The sequence below is a fragment of the Engystomops pustulosus genome, chromosome 9 (assembly GCF_040894005.1).
Source record: "Engystomops pustulosus chromosome 9, aEngPut4.maternal, whole genome shotgun sequence".
In the NCBI taxonomy this organism is placed as follows: domain Eukaryota; kingdom Metazoa; phylum Chordata; class Amphibia; order Anura; family Leptodactylidae; genus Engystomops; species Engystomops pustulosus.
In genome coordinates this window covers 73,300,068-73,314,213 of record NC_092419.1, presented here as the reverse complement: position 1 = coordinate 73,314,213, position 14,146 = coordinate 73,300,068, and positions in this window count along the sequence as shown.

The window sequence follows — 14,146 nt, the reverse complement described above, 5'->3', positions numbered from 1 at the left end:
ATTCAGCAACAGAGATAATCACGATCTTAGCTCTTTTAAAAGAAATGCATGGAAAACAGTGTGCGTCTTATCATTGAGGTTGTCTTGTTAGGAAAATGAGTAAGGAGACAAAATAACGGTGTTTCTACATTAAGTTAGTGTGTCTCTTTTAGATCGGAGTTGAATTAGCCCCCTAGCTCATTCAGCAACAGAGATAATCACGATCTTAGCTCTTTCAGCAAGAAATGCATGGAAAACAGTGTTCGTCTTATCATTGAGGTTGTCTTGTTAGGAAAATGAGTTAGGAGACAAAATAACGGTGTTTCTACATTAAGTTAGTGTGTCTCTTTTAGATCGGAGTTGAATAGCCCCCTAGCTCATTCAGCAACAGAGATAATCACGATCTTAGCTCTTTTAGCAAGAAATGCATGGAAAACAGTGTTCGTCTTATCATTGAGGTTGTCTTGTTAGGAAAATGAGTTAGGAGACACAATAACGGTGTTTCTACATTAAGCTAGTGTGTCTCTTTTAGATCGGAGTTGAATAGCCCCCTAGCTCATTCAGCAATAAAGATAATCACTATCTTAGCTCTTTTAGCAAGAAATGCATGGAAAACAGTGTGCGTCTTATCATTGAGGTTGTCTTGTTGGGAAAATGAGTTAGGAGACAAAATAACGGTGTTTCTACATAAAATTAGTGTGTTTCTTTTAGATCGGAGTTGAATAGCCACCTAGCTCATTCAGCAATAAAGATAATCACGATCTTAGCTCTTTTAGCAAGAAATGCATGGAAAACAGTGTGCATCTTATCATTGAGGTTGTCTTGTTAGGAAAATGAGTTAGGAGACAAAATAACGGTGTTTCTACATTAAGTTAGTGTGTCTCTTTTAGATCGGAGTTGAATTAGCCCCCTAGCTCATTCAGCAACAGAGATAATCACGATCTTAGCTCTTTTAGCAAGAAATGCATGGAAAACAGTGTTCGTCTTATCATTGAGGTTGTCTTGTTAGGAAAATGAGTTAGGAGACAAAATAACGGTGTTTCTACATTAAGTTAGTGTGTCTCTTTTAGATCGGAGTTGAATTAGCCCCCTAGCTCATTCAGCAACAGAGATAATCACGATCTTAGCTCTTTCAGCAAGAAATGCATGGAAAACAGTGTTCGTCTTATCATTGAGGTTGTCTTGTTAGGAAAATGAGTTAGGAGACAAAATAACGGTGTTTCTACATTAAGTTAGTGTGTCTCTTTTAGATCGGAGTTGAATAGCCCCCTAGCTCATTCAGCAACAGAGATAATCACGATCTTAGCTCTTTTAGCAAGAAATGCATGGAAAACAGTGTTCGTCTTATCATTGAGGTTGTCTTGTTAGGAAAATGAGTTAGGAGACACAATAACGGTGTTTCTACATTAAGCTAGTGTGTCTCTTTTAGATCGGAGTTGAATAGCCCCCTAGCTCATTCAGCAATAAAGATAATCACTATCTTAGCTCTTTTAGCAAGAAATGCATCATTGAGGTGTGCGTCTTATCATTGAGGTTGTCTTGTTGGGAAAATGAGTTAGGAGACAAAATAACGGTGTTTCTACATTAAGTTATTGTGTCTCTTTTAGATCGGAGTTGAATTAGCCCCCTAGCTCATTCAGCAACAGAGATAATCACAATCTTAGCTCTTTTAGCAAGAAATGCATGGAAAACAGTGTGCGTCTTATCATTGAGGTTGTCTTGTTAGGAAAATGAGTTAGGAGACACAATAACGGTGTTTCTACATTAAGTTAGTGTGTCTCTTTTAGATCAGAGTTGAATAGCCCCCTAGCTCATTCAGCAACAGAGATAATCACGATCTTAGCTCTTTTAGCAAGAAATGCATGGAAAACAGTGTTCGTCTTATCATTGAGGTTGTCTTGTTAGGAAAATGAGTTAGGAGACAAAATAACGGTGTTTCTACATTAAGTTAGTGTGTCTCTTTTAGATCGGAGTTGAATTAGCCCCCTAGCTCATTCAGCAACAGAGATAATCACGATCTTAGCTCTTTTAGCAAGAAATGCATGGAAAACAGTGTGCGTCTTATCATTGAGGTTGTCTTGTTAGGAAAATGAGTTAGGAGACAAAATAACGGTGTTTCTACATTAAGTTAGTGTGTCTCTTTTAGATCAGAGTTGAATAGCCCCCTAGCTGATTCAGCAACAGAGATAGCAAGAAATGCATAAAAAAAACAGTGTTCGTCTTATCATTGAGGTTGTCTTGTTAGGAAAATGAGTTAGGATACAAAATAACGGTGTTTCTACATTAAGTTAGTGTGTCTCTTTTAGATCGGAGTTGAATTAGCCCCCTAGCTCATCAGCAACAGAGATAATCACGATCTTAGCTCTTTTAGCAAGAAATGCATGGAAAACAGTGTGCGTCTTATCATTGAGGTTGTCTTGTTAGGAAAATGAGTTAGGAGACAAAATAACGGTGTTTCTACAGTAAGTTAGTGTGTCTCTTTTAGATCGGAGTTGAATAGCCCCCTAGCTCATTCAGCAACAGAGATAATCACGATCTTAGCTCTTTTAGCAAGAAATGCATGGAAAACAGTGTTTGTCTTATCATTGAGGTTGTCTTGTTAGGAAAATGAGTTAGGAGAAAAAATAACGGTGTTTCTACATTAAGTTAGTGTGTCTCTTTTAGATCGGAGTTGAATTAGCCCCCAAGATCATTCAGCAACAGAGATAATCACGATCTTAGCTCTTTTAGCAAGAAATTCATGGAAAACAGTGTGCGTCTTATCATTGAGGTTGTCTTGTTAGGAAAATGAGTTAGGAGACAAAATAACGGTGTTTCTTCATTCAGTTAGTGTGTCTCTTTTAGATCGGAGTTGAATAGCCCCCTAGCTCATTCAGCAACAGAGATAATCACGATCTTAGCTCTTTTAGCAAGAAATGCATGGAAAACAGTGTGCGTCTTATCATTGAGGTTGTCTTGTTAGGAAAATGAGTTAGGAGACAAAATAACGGTGTTTCTACATTAAGTTAGTGTGTCTCTTTTAGATCGGAGTTGAATTAGCCCCCTAGCTCATTCAGCAACAGAGATAATCACTATCTTAGCTCTTTTAGCAAGAAATGCATGGAAAACAGTGTTCGTCTTATCATTGAGGTTGTCTTGTTAGGAAAATGAGTTAGGAGACAAAATAACGGTGTTTCTACATTAAGTTAGTGTGTCTCTTTTAGATCGGAGTTGAATTAGCCCCCTAGCTCATTCAGCAACAGAGATAATCACGATCTTAGCTCTTTCAGCAAGAAATGCATGGAAAACAGTGTGCGTCTTATCATTGAGGTTGTCTTGTTAGGAAAATGAGTTAGGAGACAAAATAACGGTGTTTCTACACTAAGTTAGTGTGTCTCTTTTAGATCGGAGTTGAATTAGCCCCCTAGCTCATTCAGCAACAGAGATAATCACGATCTTAGCTCTTTTAGCAAGAATGCATGGAAAACAGTGTGAGTCTTATCATTGAGGTTGTCTTGTTAGGAAAATGAGTTAGGAGACAAAATAACGGTGTTTCTACATTAAGTTAGTGTGTCTCTTTTAGATCAGAGTTGAATAACCCCCTAGCTGATTCAGCAACAGAGATAGCAAGAAATGCATGGAAAACAGTGTGAGTCTTATCATTGAGGTTGTCTTGTTAGGAAAATGAGTTAGGAGACAAAATAACGGTGTTTCTACATTAAGTTAGTATGTCTCTTTTAGATCGGAGTTGAATTAGCCCCCTAGCTAATTCAGAAACAGAGATAATCACGATCTTAGCTCTTTTAGCAAGAAATGCATGGAAAACAGTGTGCGTCTTATCATTGAGGTTGTCTTGTTAGGAAAATGAGTTAGGAGACAAAATAACGGTGTTTCTACATTAAGTTAGTGTGTCTCTTTTAGATCGGAGTTGAATAGCCCCCTAGCTCATTCAGCAACAGAGATAATCACGATCTTAGCTCTTTTAGCAAGAAATGCATGGAAAACAGTGTTCGTCTTATCATTGAGGTTGTCTTGTTAGGAAAATGAGTTAGGAGACACAATAACGGTGTTTCTACATTAAGCTAGTGTGTCTCTTTTAGATCGGAGTTGAATAGCCCCCTAGCTCATTCAGCAATAAAGATAATCACTATCTTAGCTCTTTTAGCAAGAAATGCATGGAAAACAGTGTGCGTCTTATCATTGAGGTTGTCTTGTTAGGAAAATGAGTTAGGAGACAAAATAACGGTGTTTCTACATTAAGTTAGTGTGTCTCTTTTAGATCAGAGTTGAATAGCCCCCTAGCTGATTCAGCAACAGAGATAATCACGATCTTAGCTCTTTTAGCAAGAAATTCATGGAAAACAGTGTGCGTCTTATCATTGAGGTTGTCTTGTTAGGAAAATGAGTTAGGAGACAAAATAACGGTGTTTCTACATTAAGTTAGTGTGTCTCTTTTAGATCGGAGTTGAATTAGCCCCCTAGCTCATTCAGCAACAGAGATAATCACGATCTTAGCTCTTTCAGCAAGAAATGCATGGAAAACAGTGTTCGTCTTATCATTGAGGTTGTCTTGTTAGGAAAATGAGTTAGGAGACAAAATAACGGTGTTTCTACATTAAGTTAGTGTGTCTCTTTTAGATCGGAGTTGAATAGCCCCCTAGCTCATTCAGCAACAGAGATAATCACGATCTTAGCTCTTTTAGCAAGAAATGCATGGAAAACAGTGTTCGTCTTATCATTGAGGTTGTCTTGTTAGGAAAATGAGTTAGGAGACACAATAACGGTATTTCTACATTAAGCTAGTGTGTCTCTTTTAGATCGGAGTTGAATAGCCCCCTAGCTCATTCAGCAATAAAGATAATCACTATCTTAGCTCTTTTAGCAAGAAATGCATGGAAAACAGTGTGCGTCTTATCATTGAGGTTGTCTTGTTGGGAAAATGAGTTAGGAGACAAAATAACGGTGTTTCTACATTAAGTTATTGTGTCTCTTTTAGATCGGAGTTGAATTAGCCCCCTAGCTCATTCAGCAACAGAGATAATCACAATCTTAGCTCTTTTAGCAAGAAATGCATGGAAAACAGTGTGCGTCTTATCATTGAGGTTGTCTTGTTAGGAAAATGAGTTAGGAGACACAATAACAGTGTTTCTACATTAAGTTAGTGTGTCTCTTTTAGATCAGAGTTGAATAGCCCCCTAGCTCATTCAGCAACAGAGATAATCACGATCTTAGCTCTTTTAGCAAGAAATGCATGGAAAACAGTGTTCGTCTTATCATTGAGGTTGTCTTGTTAGGAAAATGAGTTAGGAGACAAAATAACGGTGTTTCTACATTAAGTTAGTGTGTCTCTTTTAGATCGGAGTTGAATTAGCCCCCTAGCTCATTCAGCAACAGAGATAATCACGATCTTAGCTCTTTTAGCAAGAAATGCATGGAAAACAGTGTGCGTCTTATCATTGAGGTTGTCTTGTTAGGAAAATGAGTTAGGAGACAAAATAATGGTGTTTCTACATTAAGTTAGTGTGTCTCTTTTAGATCAGAGTTGAATAGCCCCCTAGCTGATTCAGCAACAGAGATAGCAAGAAATGCATAAAAAAAACAGTGTTAGTTTTATCATTGAGGTTGTCTTGTTAGGAAAATGAGTTAGGATACAAAATAACGGTGTTTCTACATTAAGTTAGTGTGTCTCTTTTAGATCGGAGTTGAATTAGCCCCCTAGCTCATCAGCAACAGAGATAATCACGATCTTAGCTCTTTTAGCAAGAAATGCATGGAAAACAGTGTGCGTCTTATCATTGAGGTTGTCTTGTTAGGAAAATGAGTTAGGAGACAAAATAACGGTGTTTCTACATTAAGTTAGTGTGTCTCTTTTAGATCGGAGTTGAATAGCCCCCTAGCTCATTCAGCAACAGAGATAATCACGATCTTAGCTCTTTTAGCAAGAAATGCATGGAAAACAGTGTTTGTCTTATCATTGAGGTTGTCTTGTTAGGAAAATGAGTTAGGAGAAAAAATAACGGTGTTTCTACATTAAGTTAGTGTGTCTCTTTTAGATCGGAGTTGAATTAGCCCCCAAGATCATTCAGCAACAGAGATAATCACGATCTTAGCTCTTTTAGCAAGAAATTCATGGAAAACAGTGTGCGTCTTATCATTGAGGTTGTCTTGTTAGGAAAATGAGTTAGGAGACAAAAAAACGGTGTTTCTTCATTCAGTTAGTGTGTCTCTTTTAGATCGGAGTTGAATAGCCCCCTAGCTCATTCAGCAACAGAGATAATCACGATCTTAGCTCTTTTAGCAAGAAATGCATGGAAAACAGTGTGCGTCTTATCATTGAGGTTGTCTTGTTAGGAAAATGAGTTAGGAGACAAAATAACGGTGTTTCTACATTAAGTTAGTGTGTCTCTTTTAGATCGGAGTTGAATTAGCCCCCTAGCTCATTCAGCAACAGAGATAATCACTATCTTAGCTCTTTTAGCAAGAAATGCATGGAAAACAGTGTTCGTCTTATCATTGAGGTTGTCTTGTTAGGAAAATGAGTTAGGAGACAAAATAACGGTGTTTCTACATTAAGTTAGTGTGTCTCTTTTAGATCGGAGTTGAATTAGCCCCCTAGCTCATTCAGCAACAGAGATAATCACGATCTTAGCTCTTTCAGCAAGAAATGCATGGAAAACAGTGTGCGTCTTATCATTGAGGTTGTCTTGTTAGGAAAATGAGTTAGGAGACAAAATAACGGTGTTTCTACATTAAGTTAGTGTGTCTCTTTTAGATCGGAGTTGAATTAGCCCCCTAGCTCATTCAGCAACAGAGATAATCACGATCTTAGCTCTTTTAGCAAGAATGCATGGAAAACAGTGTGAGTCTTATCATTGAGGTTGTCTTGTTAGGAAAATGAGTTAGGAGACAAAATAACGGTGTTTCTACATTAAGTTAGTGTGTCTCTTTTAGATCAGAGTTGAATAACCCCCTAGCTGATTCAGCAACAGAGATAGCAAGAAATGCATGGAAAACAGTGTGAGTCTTATCATTGAGGTTGTCTTGTTAGGAAAATGAGTTAGGAGACAAAATAACGGTGTTTCTACATTAAGTTAGTATGTCTCTTTTAGATCGGAGTTGAATTAGCCCCCTAGCTAATTCAGAAACAGAGATAATCACGATCTTAGCTCTTTTAGCAAGAAATGCATGGAAAACAGTGTGCGTCTTATCATTGAGGTTGTCTTGTTAGGAAAATGAGTTAGGAGACAAAATAACGGTGTTTCTACATTAAGTTAGTGTGTCTCTTTTAGATCGGAGTTGAATAGCCCCCTAGCTCATTCAGCAACAGAGATAATCACGATCTTAGCTCTTTTAGCAAGAAATGCATGGAAAACAGTGTTCGTCTTATCATTGAGGTTGTCTTGTTAGGAAAATGAGTTAGGAGACACAATAACGGTGTTTCTACATTAAGCTAGTGTGTCTCTTTTAGATCGGAGTTGAATAGCCCCCTAGCTCATTCAGCAATAAAGATAATCACTATCTTAGCTCTTTTAGCAAGAAATGCATGGAAAACAGTGTGCGTCTTATCATTGAGGTTGTCTTGTTAGGAAAATGAGTTAGGAGACAAAATAACGGTGTTTCTACATTAAGTTAGTGTGTCTCTTTTAGATCGGATTTGAATTAGCCCCCTAGCTCATTCAGCAACAGAGATAATGACGATCTTAGCTCTTTTAGCAAGAAATGCATGGAAAACAGTGTGCGTCTTATCATTGAGGTTGTCTTGTTAGGAAAATGAGTTAGGAGAAAAAATAACGGTGTTTCTACAATAAGTTAGTGTGTCTCTTTTAGATCGGAGTTAAATTAGCCCCCTAGCTCAATCAGCAACAGAAATAATCACGATCTTAGCTCTTTTAGCAAGAAATGCATGGAAAACAGTGTGCGTCTTATCATTGAGGTTGTCTTGTTAGGAAAATGAGTTAGGAGACAAAATAACGGTGTTTCTACATTAAGTTAGTGTGTCTCTTTTAGATCGGAGTTGAATAGCCCCCTAGCTCATTCAGCAACAGAGATAATCACGATCTTAGCTCTTTTATCAAGAAATGCATGGAAAACAGTGTACGTCTTATCATTGAGGTTGTCTTGTTAGGAAAATGAGTTAGGAGACAAAATAACGGTGTTTCTACATTAAGTTAGTGTGTCTCTTTTAGATCGGAGTTGAATAGCCCCCTAGCTCATTCAGCAACAGAGATAATCACGATCTTAGCTCTTTTAAAAGAAATGCATGGAAAACAGTGTGCGTCTTATCATTGAGGTTGTCTTGTTAGGAAAATGAGTTAGGAGACAAAATAACGGTGTTTCTACATTAAGTTAGTGTGTCTCTTTTAGATCGGAGTTGAATTAGCCCCCTAGCTCATTCAGCAACAGAGATAATCACGATCTTAGCTCTTTCAGCAAGAAATGCATGGAAAACAGTGTGCGTCTTATCATTGAGGTTGTCTTGTTAGGAAAATGAGTTAGGAGACAAAATAACGGTGTTTCTACATTAAGTTAGTGTGTCTCTTTTAGATCGGAGTTGAATTAGCCCCCTAGCTCATTCAGCAACAGAGATAATAACGATCTTAGCTCTTTTAGCAAGAATGCATGGAAAACAGTGTGAGTCTTATCATTGAGGTTGTCTTGTTAGGAAAATGAGTTAGGAGACAAAATAACGGTGTTTCTACATTAAGTTAGTGTGTCTCTTTTAGATCAGAGTTGAATAACCCCCTAGCTGATTCAGCAACAGAGATAGCAAGAAATGCATGGAAAACAGTGTGAGTCTTATCATTGAGGTTGTCTTGTTAGGAAAATGAGTTAGGAGACAAAATAACGGTGTTTCTACATTAAGTTAGTATGTCTCTTTTAGATCAGAGTTGAATTAGCCCCCTAGCTAATTCAGAAACAGAGATAATCACGATCTTAGCTCTTTTAGCAAGAAATGCATGGAAAACAGTGTGCGTCTTATCATTGAGGTTGTCTTGTTAGGAAAATGAGTTAGGAGACAAAATAACGGTGTTTCTACATTAAGTTAGTGTGTCTCTTTTAGATCGGAGTTGAATAGCCCCCTAGCTCATTCAGCAACAGAGATAATCACGATCTTAGCTCTTTTAGCAAGAAATGCATGGAAAACAGTGTTCGTCTTATCATTGAGGTTGTCTTGTTAGGAAAATGAGTTAGGAGACACAATAACGGTGTTTCTACATTAAGCTAGTGTGTCTCTTTTAGATCGGAGTTGAATAGCCCCCTAGCTCATTCAGCAATAAAGATAATCACTATCTTAGCTCTTTTAGCAAGAAATGCATGGAAAACAGTGTGCGTCTTATCATTGAGGTTGTCTTGTTAGGAAAATGAGTTAGGAGACAAAATAACGGTGTTTCTACATTAAGTTAGTGTGTCTCTTTTAGATCGGATTTGAATTAGCCCCCTAGCTCATTCAGCAACAGAGATAATGACGATCTTAGCTCTTTTAGCAAGAAATGCATGGAAAACAGTGTGCGTCTTATCATTGAGGTTGTCTTGTTAGGAAAATGAGTTAGGAGAAAAAATAACGGTGTTTCTACAATAAGTTAGTGTGTCTCTTTTAGATCGGAGTTAAATTAGCCCCCTAGCTCAATCAGCAACAGAAATAATCACGATCTTAGCTCTTTTAGCAAGAAATGCATGGAAAACAGTGTGCGTCTTATCATTGAGGTTGTCTTGTTAGGAAAATGAGTTAGGAGACAAAATAACGGTGTTTCTACATTAAGTTAGTGTGTCTCTTTTAGATCGGAGTTGAATAGCCCCCTAGCTCATTCAGCAACAGAGATAATCACGATCTTAGCTCTTTTATCAAGAAATGCATGGAAAACAGTGTACGTCTTATCATTGAGGTTGTCTTGTTAGGAAAATGAGTTAGGAGACAAAATAACGGTGTTTCTACATTAAGTTAGTGTGTCTCTTTTAGATCGGAGTTGAATAGCCCCCTAGCTCATTCAGCAACAGAGATAATCACGATCTTAGCTCTTTTAAAAGAAATGCATGGAAAACAGTGTGCGTCTTATCATTGAGGTTGTCTTGTTAGGAAAATGAGTAAGGAGACAAAATAACGGTGTTTCTACATTAAGTTAGTGTGTCTCTTTTAGATCGGAGTTGAATTAGCCCCCTAGCTCATTCAGCAACAGAGATAATCACGATCTTAGCTCTTTTAGCAAGAAATTCATGGAAAACAGTGTTCGTCTTATCATTGAGGTTGTCTTGTTAGGAAAATGAGTTAGGAGACAAAATAACGGTGTTTCTACATTAAGTTAGTGTGTCTCTTTTAGATCGGAGTTGAATTAGCCCCCTAGCTCATTCAGCGACAGAGATAATCACGATCTTAGCTCTTTCAGCAAGAAATGCATGGAAAACAGTGTTCGTCTTATCATTGAGGTTGTCTTGTTAGGAAAATGAGTTAGGAGACAAAATAACGGTGTTTCTACATTAAGTTAGTGTGTCTCTTTTAGATCGGAGTTGAATAGCCCCCTAGCTCATTCAGCAACAGAGATAATCACGATCTTAGCTCTTTTAGCAAGAAATGCATGGAAAACAGTGTTCGTCTTATCATTGAGGTTGTCTTGTTAGGAAAATGAGTTAGGAGACACAATAACGGTGTTTCTACATTAAGCTAGTGTGTCTCTTTTAGATCGGAGTTGAATAGCCCCCTAGCTCATTCAGCAATAAAGATAATCACTATCTTAGCTCTTTTAGCAAGAAATGCATTGAAAACAGTGTGCGTCTTATCATTGAGGTTGTCTTGTTGGGAAAATGAGTTAGGAGACAAAATAACGGTGTTTCTACATTAAGTTATTGTGTCTCTTTTAGATCGGAGTTGAATTAGCCCCCTAGCTCATTCAGCAACAGAGATAATCACAATCTTAGCTCTTTTAGCAAGAAATGCATGGAAAACAGTGTGCGTCTTATCATTGAGGTTGTCTTGTTAGGAAAATGAGTTAGGAGACACAATAACGGTGTTTCTACATTAAGTTAGTGTGTCTCTTTTAGATCAGAGTTGAATAGCCCCCTAGCTCATTCAGGAACAGAGATAATCACGATCTTAGCTCTTTTAGCAAGAAATGCATGGAAAACAGTGTTCGTCTTATCATTGAGGTTGTCTTGTTAGGAAAATGAGTTAGGAGACAAAATAACGGTGTTTCTACATTAAGTTAGTGTGTCTCTTTTAGATCGGAGTTGAATTAGCCCCCTAGCTCATTCAGCAACAGAGATAATCACGATCTTAGCTCTTTTAGCAAGAAATGCATGGAAAACAGTGTGCGTCTTATCATTGAGGTTGTCTTGTTAGGAAAATGAGTTAGGAGACAAAATAACGGTGTTTCTACATTAAGTTAGTGTGTCTCTTTTAGATCAGAGTTGAATAGCCCCCTAGCTGATTCAGCAACAGAGATAGCAAGAAATGCATAAAAAAAACAGTGTTCGTCTTATCATTGAGGTTGTCTTGTTAGGAAAATGAGTTAGGAGACACAATAACGGTGTTTCTACATTAAGCTAGTGTGTCTCTTTTAGATCGGAGTTGAATAGCCCCCTAGCTCATTCAGCAATAAAGATAATCACTATCTTAGCTCTTTTAGCAAGAAATGCATGGAAAACAGTGTGCGTCTTATCATTGAGGTTGTCTTGTTAGGAAAATGAGTTAGGAGACAAAATAACGGTGTTTCTACATTAAGTTAGTGTGTCTCTTTTAGATCAGAGTTGAATAGCCCCCTAGCTGATTCAGCAACAGAGATAATCACGATCTTAGCTCTTTTAGCAAGAAATTCATGGAAAACAGTGTGCGTCTTATCATTGAGGTTGTCTTGTTAGGAAAATGAGTTAGGAGACAAAATAACGGTGTTTCTACATTAAGTTAGTGTGTCTCTTTTAGATCGGATTTGAATTAGCCCCCTAGCTCATTCAGCAACAGAGATAATCACGATCTTAGCTCTTTTAGCAAGAAATGCATGGAAAACAGTGTGCGTCTTATCATTGAGGTTGTCTTGTTAGGAAAATGAGTTAGGAGAAAAAATAACGGTGTTTCTACAATAAGTTAGTGTGTCTCTTTTAGATCGGAGTTAAATTAGCCCCCTAGCTCAATCAGCAACAGAAATAATCACGATCTTAGCTCTTTTAGCAAGAAATGCATGGAAAACAGTGTGCGTCTTATCATTGAGGTTGTCTTGTTAGGAAAATGAGTTAGGAGACAAAATAACGGTGTTTCTACATTAAGTTAGTGTGTCTCTTTTAGATCGGAGTTGAATAGCCCCCTAGCTCATTCAGCAACAGAGATAATCACGATCTTAGCTCTTTTAGCAAGAAATGCATGGAAAACAGTGTGCGTCTTATCATTGAGGTTCTCTTGTTAGGAAAATGAGTTAGGAGACAAAATAACGGTGTTTCTACATTAAGTTAGTGTGTCTCTTTTAGATCGGAGTTGAATAGCCCCCTAGCTCATTCAGCAACAGAGATAATCACGATCTTAGCTCTTTTAGCAAGAAATGCATGGAAAACAGTGTGCGTCTTATCATTGAGGTTGTCTTGTTAGGAAAATGAGTAAGGAGACAAAATAACGGTGTTTCTACATTAAGTTAGTGTGTCTCTTTTAGATCGGAGTTGAATTAGCCCCCTAGCTCAATCAGCAACAGAGATAATCACTATCTTAGCTCTTTTAGCAAGAAATGCATGGAAAACAGTGTTCGTCTTATCATTGAGGTTGTCTTGTTAGGAAAATGAGTTAGGAGACAAAATAACGGTGTTTCTACATTAAGTTAGTGTGTCTCTTTTAGATCGGAGTTGAATTAGCCCCCTAGCTCATTCAGCAACAGAGATAATCACGATCTTAGCTCTTTCAGCAAGAAATGCATGGAAAACAGTGTTCGTCTTATCATTGAGGTTGTCTTGTTAGGAAAATGAGTTAGGAGACAAAATAACGGTGTTTCTACATTAAGTTAGTGTGTCTCTTTTAGATCGGAGTTGAATAGCCCCCTAGCTCATTCAGCAACAGAGATAATCACGATCTTAGCTCTTTTAGCAAGAAATGCATGGAAAACAGTGTTCGTCTTATCATTGAGGTTGTCTTGTTAGGAAAATGAGTTAGGAGACACAATAACGGTGTTTCTACATTAAGCTAGTGTGTCTCTTTTAGATCGGAGTTGAAAAGCCCCCTAGCTCATTCAGCAATAAAGATAATCACTATCTTAGCTCTTTTAGCAAGAAATGCATGGAAAACAGTGTGCGTCTTATCATTGAGGTTGTCTTGTTGGGAAAATGAGTTAGGAGACAAAATAACGGTGTTTCTACATTAAGTTATTGTGTCTCTTTTAGATCGGAGTTGAATTAGCCCCCTAGCTCATTCAGCAACAGAGATAATCACAATCTTAGCTCTTTTAGCAAGAAATGCATGGAAAACAGTGTGCGTCTTATCATTGAGGTTGTCTTGTTAGGAAAATGAGTTAGGAGACACAATAACGGTGTTTCTACATTAAGTTAGTGTGTCTCTTTTAGATCAGAGTTGAATAGCCCCCTAGCTGATTCAGCAACAGAGATAATCACGATCTTAGCTCTTTTAGCAAGAAATTCATGGAAAACAGTGTGCGTCTTATCATTGAGGTTGTCTTGTTAGGAAAATGAGTTAGGAGACAAAATAACGGTGTTTCTACATTAAGTTAGTGTGTCTCTTTTAGATCGGATTTGAATTAGCCCCCTAGCTCATTCAGCAACAGAGATAATCACGATCTTAGCTCTTTTAGCAAGAAATGCATGGAAAACAGTGTGCGTCTTATCATTGAGGTTGTCTTGTTAGGAAAATGAGTTAGGAGAAAAAATAACGGTGTTTCTACAATAAGTTAGTGTGTCTCTTTTAGATCGGAGTTAAATTAGCCCCCTAGCTCAATCAGCAACAGAAATAATCACGATCTTAGCTCTTTTAGCAAGAAATGCATGGAAAACAGTGTGCGTCTTATCATTGAGGTTGTCTTGTTAGGAAAATGAGTTAGGAGACAAAATAACGGTGTTTCTACATTAAGTTAGTGTGTCTCTTTTAGATCGGAGTTGAATAGCCCCCTAGCTCATTCAGCAACAGAGATAATCACGATCTTAGCTCTTTTAGCAAGAAATGCATGGAAAACAGTGTGCGTCTTATCATTGAGGTTGTCTTGTTAGGAAA